Raw genomic sequence first — 15575 nt, 5'->3', positions numbered from 1 at the left:
TTATTGAGTACCCACTCTGTGTATTTCATTGTATGAGGCATTGGCAATATGTCACAGCTTCTTCTTTCACTAACATTTAGTCAAATTGTCATTACATTGATTAATTCATGCATTCATTATATTAGGTAATGTGAGTTTCGCTCTGGGCAGGAAACTTGAAATGACAATGGTTCAAACAATTGCCTTGTGTAAATATGCATCATCCAGACCTCAAACTGTGCCTCCATCATCTTAAACATCCATATGTTCTTTTACCTTGCTGCTCTGCTGTTCATATTTTTTTTTTTTTGGTTATTTCATACGCTTAAGTTTAATGAAGCTCTAAATATATAGAATCATTACCTATATACATTAAGTAAATGCTCTGCTGTTCTTAACTAACGTATGCATTTAGCTTTTAGAGTCTGTTTCCTTTTACTTAGCATAATGCATTGAGATACACAATGTTTGTGTCAACAGCTCATTCCTTTTATCTTTGAGTAGCATTCCATTTTATGGATGTACTCAGTTTGGTCATTTAGTCTCCAGTGAAGAGGTTTTGAGGTTGTTTCAAGATTTTATTTATAAAGTTGCTATAAATATTTGTTAACAGGTTTTTGAATGAACATGGGTCTTTTATTTCACTTGGGTCAATATCTAGGCATAGGAATATTGGACCATATGGTTAAGTGTATGTTGAAATTTATAGAAGCTGCGAAATTACTTTTAGAGTGGCTGTTCCATTTTTGCATTCCCACCAGCAATATATGAGAATTCTGGTTGCATTGCATTCTTAACAGTATTTGGTATTATCATTATTTAGCCATTCTATTAAGTGTATCTCATTGTAGTTTAATTAGAATTTCATTCATTATTAATGAGAATGAGCATTTTTTTTCTTGTGCTATTTGTGATCTGTATATCTTTTTTGGTAACATGTTCAAATCTTTTGCTCATTGAAAAATTGTCATTGTTTTCTTATTGTTGAGTTTTAAAAGAGATATATATATATATATGTATATATATATATATATATGCTATAAGTCCTGTGTCAGATATATGGCTTGCAAATATTTTCTTCTAGTCTATGTTTTTCTTTTCATTCACTTAACAATGTTGTTTACAGAGTAAACATTTTTAGTTTTGATAAAATCCATTTTGTATATTCTTTTATGGACAATGCTTTCTGTCTTAAAATTGGATTTTCACATGTTAAAAACTAAATTTATTTTAAAAAGAATAAATTTCTCCTAGCAACAATAGATTATCTACAAATAGTACCTTAGCTATATTTTATAAATGTGGCATCAAACAAGAAATTAGATAACTTATGCCAAAAGAACCAAATTAGTGTTATAAAGATCTAATGATACTAATTTAAAAAAATAGAACTAAATTTTTAGATTTTGTACAACAGTAGCATGTTAATACATAAAATCCTTCATGAGCATTTCAAATACCTATTCATTTATTCACCTATTTACTTATTTTAAACATTTTATTGAACACCTACTATGAACCAGGTGCTGTGTTTTAGAGGGGATACACAGATAAATATGCTGGAATACAGGACTTTGGACAAGTAAATCAACAGATTATAACATAATATAATAAGAACTATGGCTGGCATATGTTCAAAGTAAACTGAGCTTTTCCCATATGCGGTGGTTTCATCACACTTATCTCAGTTCACAATTATTTGGTTGTGTGATTTGATTCAATGTTTGTCTCTCCCATGGTGTGCTTTAGGAATATAAATATGATATGTTTTCTTCATTGCGGTTGGCACATAATAGGAGTTGGGTCAATAATCGATGAATAAATGGAATGCTTGCTACTGGTGTACAGAGAGGAGGAATTGCTAATTCTGGCCCTGTCCAGTTTTGAAGACTTCATTAAGAAAGTGTTATTTTGAGTGAGTCTTAAGCAACGGTGGGGATTGCTGGGAAAGGTGGGAAGGGTGAGGAAGAAAAGGGTGGCATTCCAGTACTGTACAGTTTTAGCCCTGGATGTTTGAAGTCACTTAACACATGTGCAAAGGACAAAACGTTGCTGTGGGGAGGAAGTGTGAAGGCCGGGGATGAAGCCAACAGGGAAGGCTGTGGTGAGGCTGGGAAGGGAAGGCCTGGCCAACCAGGCACCAGGTTTGAGCTTCATAGCAATGGAGTTGAAAATATTTAAGCTTAAACGTGCCATAATCACTGGTCATTCTTAAGGAGATACGGCAGCATTGTGGCTGACTAGACAAAAGAACAGTCAAGGCTGTTGCTGAAACCTGGGTAAGATGATGAAATGGAGGCAGTGACAGTACCGGTGTTGAGGAGGGAGAAATCTGAAAGCTATTGTAGAAGACAGAATTCAAGGGACATAGTGACCGGTAAGATGTGAAGGGTAAAAGAGAAAGGGATTTAATATTTTAGTTCTTCTGATGCATGCCTGAAGAGTATTGTATGTTTGGAGTGAACAGATTTTTTTTTAAATTTCCTGAATAATAAGTGTTACATGTTCTTTAGAAAATATGGTAAAGAATAAAGAAGAAAATAACAACAACAAAATACATCTATTATCCTGCCACACAGAGACAATGCCTGCCAATATTTTGAATGTATATCTTTCTATCATTTAAAAAAAACACATTAAAAAAAGAGATTTTAAGGACTCTATTTCCATTAGGAACTGAGCTTGATAAACTGCAGTAATAGATTGAACTTCATTTTGAAGTCAAATATTAAGTTTTTACTAAACTATGAGCTGAGCCAATGTAAAAAAAAAAAAAAAAAAAAGGGGGAACTAGGTACATAGACAGAACTTCAGAAGAATAAACGTTTTCTGACGCAGCGATGACACCCAGGACTGTCCTTTTCAGTCCCAGATTCTAACGCACAGAGACACGGACAGACTGTTACAGGATTTGTTTGATTAATTCATGAGCTTGTGTAAACCTGTGCACATAAACCAAGTAAGAGAAAAACTTCTGAGGTCCAGAAGCCAAAACTATGTTATCCGAAGCCCTTCTGAGCAGAGGTGTGTGTGTGCGCGCGCGCAATGTTTTTATGTTGATGGAGTAGATTATGGGGAAGAGCAGAGGCAGGAAGTTTCAGAGGAGGCTTGCCCTAAAAGAAGCTCAAAGAATACAAAGTTCAAGGAGGAGGCCTAGGAGCTTCCAAGATGGATAATTGTAGCCACGGTCCTAGCAAAGGCAGCCCTGCATGCCAGGTACCTACCTGGTGCAGGTGGGGCGATCCCCAGTTCCTGACTTCCAGGGGGGACCCATGGAATCCTTCCTCTAGACCTTCCCTGGGGACCTTCCCTAGTCACCCCCCACCCCGCCAGCCCTGGGCAGTGCTCAGAGGGCAGTGGGTTAGGGCCATGCTCCGCTTCCCCTCGGAGGCTCTGGGTTGAAAAGTCCAGGAGAGTCAAACATGATTTACAACAAGAGAAAAATCAATGCCACATGAGAGGCTGGGAGGAGGAGCGGGCTTTACTTGGGCAAAGGGTATGGCAGAGGGCGGGAGAATTACGTCCATCAAAACCCATAACCGACTCCCACTTCCTTACGAAGACATGCCTCGCACACCCTCATCCCCCTTCATTGTTCGCCCAGCAGGAGTCAGCTATTGCAAACCTCAAAATGGTCTAGGTCTGACCCGTTGCGGAGCTCCATTTGCCATTCAGCCCCATGCTTCATTGCTATGGGTTTCGTGCAGCCCAGGGGGCGGCGGGGAGTCAGTTTTGCTGGGCCCTTTCCCACGACCAGGCTTCCCATCACTCCCTCCCCTGCCAGCCCGGGTGCGACCGGCAGCGCGGGGCTCGCTCGCAGGAAGGAATCGCTGCAACCTGAGCAAACACTGTTCGCTTGGAACGCGCCTGGGAACGGGATGCGCGGGCAGGTCTCCAGGCCTCCGGGTTCCGCCCGCCGCCCTCGGCTCGCTCACCCCGCCGGCCGGAGCGCGGAGCCGGGGCCCCACGGGTGTCCGGCTGGCCGGTCCCGCGGGCGGGAGTTTGCAGACTTGGGGCCCCGGGGGCGGACAATCCCGGAGTCGGGCCCCGCGCGCCGGGCCAATGAGCGGCCCCCGCGGAGGGCTCGGCTCCCCCCGCGCGCGCTGATTGGTCCTTCGGCCCGTGGGGCCGGGCTGGCCGGCGGCGGGGGGGCGGCGGCGAGGGCCGGGCGCGAGTGGGAGTGGCGCGCGCGCCCCTCGCCGCCCCCCGCCCTTTCCCTCCCCGCTGCGGTCTCTCTCCCTCCTCCTTGCTCTCTGCTCCCTCCTCCCTCCTCCCTGCTCCCCGCCTCCCTCCCGCACTCCCGGCTCCGGCCGCGCGCTGGCGGGGCTCCGCATTGCACACTCCGCGGGCGCCGCAGTGATCGTGGGATGGGGCGGCGGGCTGCCGCTGGCGGCCGGACTCCGCACGCAGCTCCGGTGAGTGGAGGCGGGCTTCCCGGGAGGGCACAAAGGGACACGGGGCTGGTGCCAGCGGAGCCGGGGCCGAGGGGGAGCGGGCTGGTCCCCGAAGCCGCCCGGGGCTGAGACCGCCGCCCGGGACCCGCGCAGCCGGGGTCCTCGCCGCTGCCTCCCGCCCCGGCATCTGCCCGGGAGGGAGCCGCTGGCACGGCGCGCAGCTTGGACGGTCCGGAGGGGCGTGTGCGCGCGCCGGTGCGCAGGGCTGGGGCTGGGATGGGAATGTCAGGAGCTACCAAGTTCAATGCCGCCTGGAGAAACCTTCCCTAGAGTCATCCAGCCCCTTCCCTGGGCCGAGCGTGTGTCTTCCAGGAACTCCAGCCGGAGGGAGTTCCCGGGCGGCCGGGTGGCAGCGCCCCACATGTTGCTACGGGGCTGGCGGGGTAGGGGTGTGGGGGCGGCGGCCGTGGCCTGGCCGAACCCCCCCCAGAGCCTCTGCCCAAGGTGCTGTGAGCCAGGGCGCCTCCAGTCATCTCTAGGACTGGCCTGGCCCTCGGGCCACCCACCCAGGCGACTCCGCGAGGTGCAGTCCACCCCATCAGCCAGGGCTGCTCCTGGGCTTGACTTGGCGACTTGCTTTTCTCTTCCCGAACAGCAGTTCGGTTGCTTTCCATTGGGCGAAACAGTCCATGTTAGCCTAAAGCCCTCTCTCTGATGGTGTTTCTGACTCGCTCTGACTCCCGCCAGTCTCACCAGCTCTCCTCTCCTCCTCCCACTCTCCAACCCCCAGTATCCACGATGCTCCTCACTTCGCGATTCAAAACTTGGTGTTTGAACCTGATTATTCAGTCTGGCCCCTGGCACCTTAAGTATCACAATCATTTTTCATTTCCTCGGGGACTAAAGGACTTCTTTCTTTCTTTCTGTCTTTCTTTTTTTTTTTTTTGGTGATGGGGGAGGGTGGGGGGTGAGGAGAGCAGATCTTTGATAGAGATTGGTTGGTAGAATAGCATTGACCTCCGTAAGCATAGGACAGAAAGAAAGCTAAGCTTCTCCCTCTGGTAACCTACCCAAGGTGTGACCTCCAAAATTCAATTTTCTTTGTGGGAGGCGAGGGAGTTCAGATTCTCCAGGGGCAAGCTTATTTCTTGTTAAATTGACTTACTGTGACATATGCTCGGTTTTGCCCCGCTCTGGCCAGCCATTGCAGATGCCATGATATTATTAGAGCAATTCCCTTAAAGCCATTACATTTTCTTTCGAGTGAAAGGACTCGAGGTGTAGGTGCTTAAATTTTTGGATCTGCACCTTGTTCCTCTAGAAGACATTAATAGTTACTGTATATGTGCTCATGTGTACCAAGTTTGCAAAAGATATTTGTGCAATCGTCCATGAAATAGCTCAATGCACATTTATGTTAAACCCATTTAAATGTAAAACATCTATCTGTTTTCAATTTTAGTTTCCACCTTGACCAAAGGCACCAGATTGAAACAGGACTTAAAAGAGGCTTTCTTGTTTAAACAGGGGTTTTTATAGAACTTTGGGATATAGAGCACACAGTAAGCTTTCTGAGCTTGCATGCACACAAAGCTGTTAAATTTGTGAATTGGTTCTTTGGGTTATAAACATATGGGAAATGCTTCCAGACAAGAAATGTAGGTAAGATTCATAGGGCTATATTTTAAAGCTGTTGACAGTCTTTGTAAAATGAATGTTTATGTCACAGAATGCATAAATGAGCTGATTACAAGCAGATAATCTTAAGCAAAACACCATACTATATATAGTTGCATTATGCTGTACAATTTACATGGTATACTGAGATCTACTACTAGAGTGTCTTAAGAAATCATGTTTTATCAACCCCATTTTACAGGTGGAGCAACTGAGGCTCTCAGATATTAAGTGACTTTTCCAAGGTGATTAGCAGAGTTGCAGTCACCTGTTGTAAACCCCCCCCCCCCCCCCCAATTTCTTCTCTCCTTTCCTCTTCACTCCTTCCCTTCCTTCCGTTAGGCTGGGCTACATCGTTAGTGTCTTTCTACTTCTAATTTCTGCACCACTTTTTATTACTTAACACATGGCTTCAGGACCATTTTGTGCCATTCCCATTAAGGTGTGAGCTAATAAAGACTTACGGAGAAAACTAATAATGGTTTTAAGGAACTACCCTTGTCAAAGGAGTATATTATTTTCATCAATGAGTTGTTAAATATATAATTAATCAAAACCCTAAAGAATGTTGTATTAACGGCAGCATTTCAGGAAATCAGGTGACTAGCAGAGGCAGAGAAGTCTGAGAAACATGTAAGTCTTCCACTTTATAAGCAGATTACTCATGAACTCTATTGACAATTATAATGAAGCCTTAGCAAATGCTTATTTTTATTAGGGCCACTCTTATTTTAAAAAGAATTGACAAAACAGATTACTTAAATAAACCCAGAACTGCTCTGGGGATAAAAAAACATACACACACCACACCCACTTATTAAAAGTCCTGAAATCCTCGTTACCTAGTGTACAAATGCAACAGAAAACATTGATTAAAGAGCAGCATGTTTTTACTTGTATAGGTGGCATGGAGCCTACAGATGTCCCTCCAATTACAGTAGTTCCCCCTTATCTGCAGGGGGTATGATCCAGGGCCCCCAGTGGATAGATGCCTGAAACCATGGCCAGTACTGAACCCAGTGTACACTATGTTTTTTTCTGAAATACATTCCTATGATATAGATATTAGGCATAGTAAAAGATTAACAACAATAACTAATAATAAAATAGAACAATTATCACAATACTATATTAAAAGTTATGTGAATGGCTGAAACCGGTTTGGCTCAGTGGTAGAGTGTCGGTCTGTGGACTGAAAGGTCCCAGGTTCGATTCCAGTCAAGGGCATGTACATTGGTTGTGGGCACATCCCCGTTAGGGGATGTGCAAGAGGCAGCTGGTCGATGTTTCTCTCTCATCGACGTTTCTAGCTCTCTATCTCTCTCCCTTCCTCTCTGTAAAAAATCAATAAAATATATTTAAAAAAATAAAAGTGTTTCTTAAAAAAAAAAAGTTATGTGAATGACTTTGGAACCATTATTATGCAAAATAAGGGTTACCTGAATACATGTATCAAAGCGGTCAATTGATCTGATAATGGAGGAAACCACTAAGTGACTAATAGGCTGGGAGTATATACAGTGTGTATACACTGGACAAAGGGATGATTCATGTCCTGGGAGGGACAGAGCAGGACTGTGAGAGTTTTCATCACGCTATTCAGGATGGCATACAATTTAAAACTTATGAAATGTTTATTTATGGGATGTCCTATTTGATATTTTCAAACTGTGTTTGACCATGGGTAACTGAAACTGAGAAAAGTGAAACTGCGGGTGTGGGGGAGGGGTACTGTATTTGTTCAAAACTCATCTCTTGCACTTCTTTCCTTAGAAAATAATTGCTCACAGTATTTATTATTGACATTGAGTATTATTTGTTAAGATGATTAGAATTAACTTTGTTTGCATTAAAATTGGTGGGTGTTGAGTTGACTAGTAGTAAGTTCTGATTTAGTATGTGTGCTTGGGCCAAGTCCTGGGGTCACATACACTAACCATGGGACTTCAGAAAGTGATTGAACCTCTCTGTGCTTCAGTTTCCTTATGTGTAAAGAGTGGGCGATAATGTCACGTAACTCATACAGATTTCCAATTTCTCCATGCAGCAATATTTAGTGAGCACCTACTGTATGCCAGCATCGCTCTAGGTACTAGGAATACATAGACAAACTCTTAAATACTGTGAAATGAGCATTGCATAAACACTTGGCTTACATCGAACCAAACATATACTCAGAGATAAAAAGAATATACAGTGTAAATGAATTCTGAGCTTCTGATTTTGCTGAGGAATGGCTCTACACCCAGACTTTCTCATGCAATAAACACCCTGGAGGTAATAGATGAAGAAATGGCAAATGCTCAGGATCTTCCAGACCTAATCAACAGACTCGAAGCAGATAAATCACCACGACTAGATGACAACCACCCGAGTGTGTTGAAGATACTTAGTGTTATGTAGGTGACAGCTCTCTGGGGCATTGGCTGGCATCCTTGGGGGCTCCCTTTAGGTAAGCCTTTCAGGGAGGAACTGGAACCATCAAACCAAATCCGCCTCCCTGTGGACAGTTTGGAGATCAGTATTCAAAGCAACATACGTTACAGCAAATACCACTTATTTTGTAGAAAAGGGAAATGATGTATTACAGTTAAAGAAGGAAATATGTTAGAGGCTACAAAAAAAATGTGATATTTTTTAACTTTCCAAAAGCTTGACCTGGTTTCAAATCCAGTTCTTACCCTGTTAATGATCTTTTTGTTTGGCAGAGAAAGACTGGAAATAAATAGACACTTTCAAAGTGGACAAATAGACTCTTCCAGGAAGTAGTTTGGGAATGCTTTTCATATAATTTTATAAAAGTTTACAGAAAGTGTGCAGTTCTTATTTTTAATATATTTTATTAATTTTTACAGAGAGGAAGGAAGAGAAATAGAGAGAAACATCAATGAGATGAGAGAGAAACATTGATCAGCTGCCTCCTGCACACCCACTACTGGGGATGTGCCCCAAACCAAGGTATATGCCCTTGACTGAAATCGAACCTGGGACCCTTGAGTCCGCAGGTGGATGCTCTGTCTACTGAGCCAAACCAAATAGGGCTGTGCAGGTCTTATTCGTAAGTGAAAACAAGGCTGATAAAGTTGAACCACATGTATAACTTAAAAGACAACCCAAAAGGGAAGGAAATTAAAGTCAAAATGGAAGATTGAAGATAAGTATACTTGGGAAAAGCAATGTCAAGCACATTTGTAGGAGATGGTTTTAAATTCTATTTCCATCAGCAGTCAACATGGCTGGATAACATTCTCTCAGTTCTCTAAATAAAAGTGTGTCTGCAAGTTAAAGTCAATATTAAGAAAAGAGTAGGATATAAAATTCTTTACTAGAGTGATACCATTTTATCAGCACCACGCTCTAACCAACTGAGCTAACCGGCCAACTGACGATAGAGTGATACCATTTTAAAGATGAGTAATTGATCTCTACTTATCAGTTCATCTATATAGAAAGAAATGTTTACAAATTAACAGTGACTATCTCTAGGTATTATGTGATTGCAAATGTTTTTCTTGTCTTACTACTGCATTTTCCAAATTTTCTACAATTAACATGTATTGCTCTTTTAAGAAAAAGCACTATGAAAAGAAGATGTATTATAACTTCAGATTTGAGGTAGTCTAACTATAAGAAAAGCTCATTTGCTTATCATTTCTAAGTCTTCTACAAATCTGCAGTTGAAAAATGTGCTGTATTTCCCCCTGAATTACCTATGTAGAAAAGGCAGCATGTTTAAATACTTTTTATGGTATTAGGTATTAGGAAACGGTATGCTTTCTTTAGATAGTAAGAACTGAGAAATCGAAAGGTGTTTATTTTTTCCATAGCTATCAGAATATGAAGTGCCAAGTTAATGGAAAGATTGCTGAATTCTTTCTATTGTGTAAGCTCCATGGGGTCAGGGCCAAGTCTGTTTCTTTCCTTTCTGACTCCATAATGCTTGTCTTGGTGCTTGGCTCATAGGAGTCTCCCAATATATATGTTGAATGTTTTTGAATTGAATGAAAGGGCTGAAAGCACCCATAGACTTGAAATAAGAAGAGACCGTAGTGCCCATTTTTCTTCTGAAGTCCTAGGGTTCACTCAAATCTTAATTAGTTGTGATCTGTAAGTCATTGTGCCATTTCTTGTGCCACGGTAACTGCTAGGCCACAGAAATGGTTTGTGTTGGTCACCTAGGATCCTCTAGCTTATTCTCCAGTTTTGATCCAGGTCCTGCCACTTGATTCTGTCTCTTATTTCATTTCCTTAGGTTTTTGGACTGGTATATGCATACTAATAAATGAGTAACACATAATGGGTTGTTAGGTGAAATGGAAGTATTGGGTGTGAAATCTTCATCTTTTGATAGACTTTAAGAAGTCATAGATGTAATAATTCATAAACCAAAGATTATTCTTCTATTTATTCCCCTTTTTAAAAAAAAATCATGATTTTTACTTGAATTATTAAAACAAATGCCTTTAAGTATCATAAATGATTAAATAACAATATGGTTAATGTGTCTGAGTGGTAGGATTTGGGGTGAACATTCAAAAATATACTTCTCAATATTTTTATAACCTATAAAGCAGGAGGAATAAAGATTTGATTATTTTCATTTCATTTGTTTGTAATTTTCCCAGTGGCAAATACTATAATAAATTAGCAAATATATACATTATTTAAGTTTCCATTGAGACATCTAGAAATACCAGTTCCTTTCTGCCATTCAAGCAATTTAGATAATGTATACACTTACTTGCACTTATAATAGTAGCATTTATTACCCTCTACTTTTTATGTTTATGGATTTTCATATTCTAAGGGACTCTACATGCTTGTGAGGGATTCTGTTAATTTTTTTATGGGCAGAGAGGAAATGTAGAATAAAACTTAAAAATCTGGGATATACTTGGTTGCAATTCTAGCCCAACCAGTTGCCAACTGTGTGACCTTGGACAAGTTATTTAGTTTCTTTCAGTTTAACTGGTTACCCTTAACTAGCTGGGTGACCTTTAGCAAATCAATCACCCACTGTCTGGGCTTCATTTGCTTGAACTATAAAATCATGAGGTTGCCCTAATTAAACTTTAAATTCCCAGATGAATTGGAGCCAACATATATTTTTTACATTTAAAACTGTCCATTAATGCTTATCTAATAAAATAGTTTTAAGCAACTGAAAGTGTGGCATAATATTGGTATTTAGACCAAACCAAGTTAAACAGACAGTGTTCTTGGCTTCTAAGACCATGAGACCTGTAATAAAAGATCAAGCACCTCTCCCTTAAATTTGTTCTTGCTAAGCTGTTCTTTGACTTAATTCTCCATGCAGAACACATTTAATTTCTTAGAAGTTTTACATCTTGAAGATGCAAAAATTTACTTTCAAGTGCATAAAAAATATTACCACTTAAAAATACTCACTTTAAAAGAAGCAATATTCTGTATTTATGCAGTGTCTTTTCATACAAGATCAAAGGAATAATATTAGAAATACATGTTTTCTCTTTTATGCATAACTTCATAGAAAAATTTGCTTTTATAGAATTCTTATAATTCATATTCTCAGTAACCCACCCAAGTGAGTTCACAGGAACTTTTGCAGCAATTCTGGCTTGTTCTTGGTCAAACGTGTCCTTGGCCAGGGTGTCTTTCTATCTATTATTTCTCAATTGACAATCATTTTTATTCTTCAAGACCTAGTTCAAATGCAACTTCTCCAAAGAAGCCCTTTCTCCTGATTCCTCCATCAGTATAAATTTTATTTGTTTACTTATACCTATATTTTGAACTGACATAATGTCTTTTTAAGTCTAGCTTATTTCTTATATAATACCATATTTCTCTTGAATGCCAACATGAGCATATTGTCTTGCACAGAGTAAGCCCTCATTAAATATATCAAATAGAATCACAACTTTCATAGAGAAAAAAGATTGTAAAAATTGAAGAGAGGGGAGGGGCGCAGAATCACAAAAGACTGGTTTAAATGAAAGGAATAGCTTTTGTATTTTATGACAACTGCCACATAATTTGAGTCTCCAGATGCCCACAAAAAACAAACAAATACCACAAGCTGGTACCATTTTCTCAAAGGCACTGCCCTGCCATTGTTTCTTAGGAATAGAATCTCTTCTAGGTAAACCATTAATCACCATGACCTAGGACTTGGGAAAGTTTGTAATGCCATCTTCACAGGTGGAAGTCAAAAGCAGGCTTCTTTGCACTTTCATACTAAATGACATGTGCTTTTGAAAGTGAATAGTAGTTAGGGCTGGTGCTTTCTAAACTGACTACACAAGGCTAGGTCTGCTTGATCTCTAATAGCCGGTGTTCTTCCTGTTCTGCAGTCACAGATTGGAATCAGAGCCAGCTGACTTGCAGTGTTGTTTTGAGGAGCACCAGGTGAGATGTGGCTGGCTCAGCATCGACTCCACCCAGTTCTGAGAAACAACTCAGGGTTCACGTTATTCTTAGGTGTAGGCAAGCCTGGCATGTGGAAGTCAACAGGATGAAAAAGATACTTTTTTTCCACCAAAGCTACTTCAGAGGCTCAACATTCTAAAGGAAGGATAATACATATCATATAATGGAATGGCATTTTAAGGAAAGGTACTCTTTGTAATGGTGCTTTCTTCTTGGCTTGGGAACTATATAGGGGAGACCTTTGCTAGAAAGGGTAATTTTCAGTGAGGCTACACAAATTGCAGAAGTGTGGAGTGCTATAGCACCCAGAAGGCAGTGAAGACAGGCAGGTAAACTCATTTCTGAGCAGTGGTGACCTTGCATGAAGGTTTCAGATCTCTCCGAGAGAAGAGTGTACTGAATAAGGTTGAGCATGGAAAATGGCAAAGGAAAGAGAGAAGACAAGAAAGAGCTAAGAGACTTAAAAATAAAGAAAAGATCACCACTTTATACTTATGTTAAGAAAAATTTCTGATCCTGCTTCTGATCTTATCTGTGAAGCCCTAAAATAAACAGAAATACATTTGAAGAGAACTGCCAATCTCTATCTACCTTAATTATGGGCTGTGTTCCTGCCATGGCCTCCATTAAAGCCACTCCTTTGATAAGTCATTGTCTCACTTTAGAGTTTGAAATTCAAAGGTTTCCCAGAGGGTTGGACATGCTGGCTAATGAATGAATCCAGGCTGGCTTCATATATGTAGCTACCTATATTGGTCAAGTAGGCAAGTGAAGGTTGAAGGATTATAAGAATCCAAGGGGACTGAGACAGAGACAGGAGGCAGCTATGTTGAAGTGAGATAAGGGTAGAAAGGAAAGATGTTGGGATATTTGCTTATTTTTATTTCCCACTTTTAGTTTAAACTCTCATCATGCTATTCTTTGAACATCAGTTTCCTCATTTATAACATGATTGTACAAGCTCAGCATCTCTAGAGCAGGATCTTCCACAAGAGACACTGTTCTGTGAGATGATGAAGGAAAAAATGTACCGTGGTCAAATACATCTGGAAATAATGGGTTAAATAATACTTTTTATTGCAAGACTTTTCAGGACTTTTAGTGTCTGAGAGATCACTCTAAACATCTGAAAGGAGGTGCTTCATGCAGTGAATCCCAACCTGTCTGGCAATGAAACCCATTTTGAAGGTCAAGTGTCCTGTGCAACACCAAATATCGGACAAGCTTGTGTGAGATCCTTCTGGGTTTGAAGTTATGTGAATCCACAATTAGGCCATTTGTCTGTCCTCCTGTATCTTTTCTAGCTAGCCTTGCCTCTTCTCTGGAAGAGTTTGTGTTGTATATAAACCTTTCCATCAAAAATGTGCTCTGTTAGAAAATTTCTGCATCTACATTAAGAGAACAGCACTGTTGAGATAATGCAAATCTGCAAGCTATGCATTTTCCCCTCTACTTTTATATTTATTTAGATTATGCAAAGTCACATGCAGTCAAAACATGAATAATGGATCTCCAAACACACACACACACACACACACACACACACACACACACACATGATATTGAAACATTTATATTAGTAGAGGGGATAATATTTCAGAAAGGAGCAGTTTATAAAAGACCCAGGTTTTATTCTGACAGGCATTCCTGAGCAAAGCAATGCAATTAATCACAGAGCTGTAACATAAAGATGAAAAGATGAATACTGAACACACAAATGTGCACAGTTCCCTTCATCTTCAGGATTACAGATATTTTCACACCTCGCCCCACCGATACTGATCTTTGGCACCTGCCAGACTCACCCTTTGCTCAAAGAGGAGCTGGTGTAAGCTGGGGTGTTGTGGGGAAGGGAGTGGAGACATGTGTAGAGGTCCAGGGCATGGCATGGCTAGGACTGGATTATGCCTCCTTCTACTGAAACCTCTTCATTTCCAGAGGTTGTTGGGGTGGGGGAATACACTGTGGTCCTCTAATTTTGGAGGGTTAGAAAGAGTAAGAATTCACATGGCTCTTTTTCATATTGTAATCATTATATTGATAGTTTGTGAATTCTCTAAAATTAGAGTAATTGGAATCTATAGCTAACAAATAGGTAATCTACACTAGCCAATTTACAGAGGACTATGGTTTGGTTTCCTTTATATGTTTTTAAGAAATAGTTTGTTAGGTAAGCTTAAGATACAAAAGCCAAAACTGGAGACTAATTTCCCTTTACAAGTACATTACATTTACATATTGTTCTGTTTCTAAGGTTTGGTTGTCTACCCTCCACCAATATTTAAAATATTTAAGAATCTTTGTCAACAGTTTGGTTATTTGAATCAAGCTTATTTCTGATGAGATATCAGTTTTTCTATTTAGGTTTCTTGTCTTGTTAAAAAAAATTGGAATTAACTGTATACATTTATCTTATTTTTAAACCCTACATTGTGTTTTGAAATTTGGTGAACAATTGATAGTATCCCCCTTCCCCCCCAAGTGATATAGGACAATATTGGCTTGCTTCAGAAGTCTCGTTTCTCACTCCTTGAGCTGTCTCAGTGAGGGTTCCACGCCACGCTGTGCTCAGGTTTTAATTCAGCTCTCATTTTTAGAGGATACCTCTTCTACTTCCTTAAACATGTGACCAGTTCCCTTCAACATGTGGCCAGTGCACGAGTTCATCGTTCACTGCAAACCCTGGCATTGCCATTGCTCAGACTTACTCAGAAGTATGTTTTTCTAGTGAAAGACTAGTTCTTTGAGAGATGACAGGGGAAGGGAAAGGCTCCTCTTTTTTTCTGTTGTATTCCCCCAATTTCCACAATTTTCTAACAATTTGTCTAGGTCATCACCAACATTACAGCTTGCCAACCTATTGGCACAAGAACCCAAATGACTTGTTTTGTGTCTTGGCATTGACATTGATTCTATTTGCTGTAATTCACCCACCTGACTGTATTAAAGTTTCCTTTCCCATCTTTTTTGGGTAGATACATGTGTCATTTGCGGGGGGAGGGGGACACTTAAGAAATTGCCTCTTAGTGGTGATTTTGAGAATTGTTCATACTTGAATAGAGATTATGAGCTTAAGTTTAGTTTTGAAATGCTTTAAAAATAGTTACATATTTT

At 40.7% G+C, this 15575-nt stretch overlaps 1 protein-coding gene across 5 annotated transcripts in view; it reads left to right on the top strand.

Annotated features, from left to right (window-relative positions):
* The first annotated feature begins 4221 nt into the window (after positions 1–4221).
* LYPD6 (LY6/PLAUR domain containing 6) overlaps positions 4222–15575 on the top strand; it is a 114638-nt gene continuing 103284 nt past the window's right edge. For 2 of the 5 annotated variants that reach the window (XM_036420565.2, XM_036420564.2), the window contains exon 1: positions 4240–4394. The gene's annotated coding sequence lies outside the window, so the exon portion shown is untranslated. Of the gene's footprint in view, positions 4395–15575 lie in introns of all 5 variants that reach the window. The other 3 variants (XM_036420567.2, XM_036420566.2, XM_036420563.2) reach the window with 3 other exon arrangements.

The sequence above is a fragment of the Pipistrellus kuhlii genome, unplaced genomic scaffold (assembly GCF_014108245.1).
Source record: "Pipistrellus kuhlii isolate mPipKuh1 unplaced genomic scaffold, mPipKuh1.p scaffold_m20_p_7, whole genome shotgun sequence".
NCBI classification, from domain to species: domain Eukaryota; kingdom Metazoa; phylum Chordata; class Mammalia; order Chiroptera; family Vespertilionidae; genus Pipistrellus; species Pipistrellus kuhlii.
The sequence above is the reverse complement of the archived record's forward strand: the minus strand, read 5'-3'. Positions and strand labels throughout refer to the sequence as shown.